This window comes from Anas acuta, chromosome 14 (assembly GCF_963932015.1).
Source record: "Anas acuta chromosome 14, bAnaAcu1.1, whole genome shotgun sequence".
NCBI lineage: Eukaryota > Metazoa > Chordata > Aves > Anseriformes > Anatidae > Anas > Anas acuta.
In genome coordinates this window covers 1869302-1872527 of record NC_088992.1, presented here as the reverse complement: position 1 = coordinate 1872527, position 3226 = coordinate 1869302, and positions in this window count along the sequence as shown.

Sequence of the window (3226 nt, the reverse complement as noted above, 5' to 3'; positions counted from 1 at the left end):
TAGTCCAAGCTGTTAGGGGCCTTACTTTCTAGGTGCAGCAGCAGTTCACGCAGTTGAACAGCTGAATTCCCAATACTCTGTGTCCTGTCCTCACTAACTGGGCTGCAGCAGCTGGCTTGGTGCAGTTCTGTGCCCTCTGGATTCCTCATCTGGGAAGCAAGAAGGCAGAAATTCTGCACGGACTGCAGTCTTTGGGTTTGTGTTTTACACTCTTCCTACCAATGTCTTAATCTGCAGGGCTTGCTCTTCTTTCCCTGCATCTTCTCATCTAATTGTTCAACATTTTATCTTCTGGATGCAGCAGGAAGCTGGCCAGCGTCACCAGGCCACAGAATGATACGGAGAAGCTTACTTTTGTCATACTGCCAGCTCTTCTGAGGAGAGAAATCCCAAAGTTCCAGCAGGTTCAGTTTCATTCCTGTTTGGCAGATAGAGAGGCATTTAACAGATGAGTTTAAAATGGAGTGCATAATTTGAAAATGGTGCATATGTTGAGAGCCTGAATTTTGCAAGCTTCGCTGCACATCACTTAATGGCCTTGAGCAAACAAATGTCAGGAGAGGGCATGAATCAGCCGGGCTTCCTGGTGGTGGGAACATCCCTCATCCAAAAGTCATGATAGAATTTGTCAGGTTTCCCACCTTGCACCTTTTCTGGAAAATTTTAAACCGTATTCTTACATATGCAACAAGCTCAGTGCCAATATATTTTTGTAAGCCTTATCTCTTTTAAACTGATAGGAACTGGAGCATCCAGAAGCAGCTGCTTTTTTGTGTCGTATATAGAAGAAATGTGATCACCACAGGAATTTGAGGCAAAGCACAATTAGCTGCAACTTCCTTGTGATGAGTTTGCCAATGTAAACAACTGTGTCCCATAAGCCTCTTCCTGTAAACTGTTTCAGAAAATATCCTGAGATGTAAAATACAAGATACGTGCTTGCCTGACACATGATCTATTATAGAAATTCCTGTTAAAGTCCATCTAACATCTGATTTAGCTGTTATTTTTAATCCACTGTGTCAACCAGGTATGTGCCTGATAGTCTTTTGTTCTTGAATATTTGAGTACTCTAATGTTTACTAAACAAGGGCCGGGGGTTTTTTTGTTTATTTTTGGTGCAACCTAATTGGGGAATTTTCTGGTTATGACTAACACTGCAAAACACAATGGCAAGCTCTGTGTCACAAAATACACTTTCTTCCTTGCTAATCTTAAAAGTAAGAAGTGTGACTCAGAAACAATGTATTTAATATAGCATCCTGGGTTATTTTCTGTTTATTTTGCTGTCCTGCACTGATCCTCAGGCTTATCTCTAAAACAAGGAACTTTAGTGATGAATGTATCGTTCTAATCTCTAAAACAAGTTCCTTGTTTTAGTGTGTAGTCAGAATCCAGCTACCAAGTATTTCCAGAAGAACTCAAGGGACTATTTTAATAGCATCAACAGGCAGGTGATGTGATCTGTGCAAGACGTAGATTAAATGAACTGAACCAGTAGTTAGCAGGTGTTAGAGTGACATCAGTACTGGCAACGAGTCAGATCTATGACACTAACTGTGGCTGTGGGTAGCTGTGGAGCAAAGCGTTGGTGCTGCACAGTACCGTGGTTTGGGATGGTGCTCGCTGACTGCAACCTTGTCAGACATGGCTTACTTCCAGTATTGTCTGGGGTGGTGTTTCCCTATAGACATGTCCTTGGCGTGTCACTTTGTGTTACAGGGATGTGAAGCAGGACTGGGACCTGTTTTCTGAGACCCTTCTGTAAAGGGACTGCTGTTATAACTTCAGACTGAATGGTTACCATGCCCATAACCTGCGTTACAACCGCAGAGACTTCTGGCTAGGTGAAATTATCTGCTGCTAGAGAACCATGCACGTTACAGGGCGTTCACCAAGGAAAACAGTATTAAGGCCTTGACCTGGGAACTAGGGTGTCTTCATTTATAGCTCTTTGACTGACTCTTCTCATCACCTCGGGCAAGTTGCACAATCCTCTGACTGGTTTCCTTGCATGCAAATGGAAATACCGTTAGCTCAAAAGGTACCACAACCTCTTCAGTCACTTGTTCATGCAAAACAGTCAGATCTCACAGAATTTTCTGGTTCAACTCTCCAGACTTTGAATGCAATCCTCACAACAGCATTATCTGGTAATTCATCTTTCAGAAGCAGGCAGGTTTGGGTCACTTCTGACACTGCACTTTAAGAGGTGTGAGCACCTGCTCCTGTGCTTCCAAATTATGGTTTGAAAGAAGAAAGCTCAGGGAGGTGGTGCATGGACTGGGGAATGGGACTGCAGTAAGTCAAGGCAAGGGTTGGGCTCTGAATGCTTATTCATGTTATTTTAATTGCACAACCCTTTCTTGGTTTGATGCAGAACTGCCTTCAGCCTGCTGCCTGTGAGGAGGAGCATTCTTTACAACTTTCTCTGTGTACCTAACCACGTCATAAAAACAGTTTGTGTCTGGGAGACTTCCAGTTTGAGATACGGTGATACCTGGACTGAATTGCTGAGCTCATGGAATCAGAGATGGATGTGAGTTACACCCGGCTCTGTTTACAGCCACTTGTGTTTCACCCATGGGGGCTGTTCTTGGTTGTGCTCTCCAGAGACCTATGTACAGTAGGCACCTGCAGAAGTTGTTGGGACTGTCTCCGAATAAACTTGTATTTCACTATTTGTAGAATAGGGCCTTAACTTGCAAACCATTTTCTTAAAATTTAGAATCAGCTTAGGCAGCATAACGCATTGGTTACATGTGCCTTTGGGAGTACTTCAACCTCCTAGTGATGGTCACAGCCTTGTACATAGAAACACGTGGAAATTTCTTTTAAGAATGTAAATATTCCTAGCTGTTACTAAATCGATTCTTACACTTTTTTATATATATAGAAAAATGCTTGTTGTTTGTAAAAATTCTGAATAAAATTGTATCTGGAATTCTCTTTAAAATGAAGTATTCTCATAATTTTTATGTCGTGTTCTAATGCCTTATTTGTATAACAGCAGCTTCATTTATTACGGCCCTGTAGGCACTGCCACGGGACCGGTAATTCCACACGTATTTAGAAATGGCACATCACTGAGGGACTGCAAGAAGTTTCTCTGCAGCACTGCTGACGTATCTGTAGCAGAGTGGTGTGGGAGGTGTTAGCCACACAAACGGTGCTGCTGGGTTTCTGTGGGCTCCCCCCCACGAGCTGCACAAAGCTGGGTGCTCGG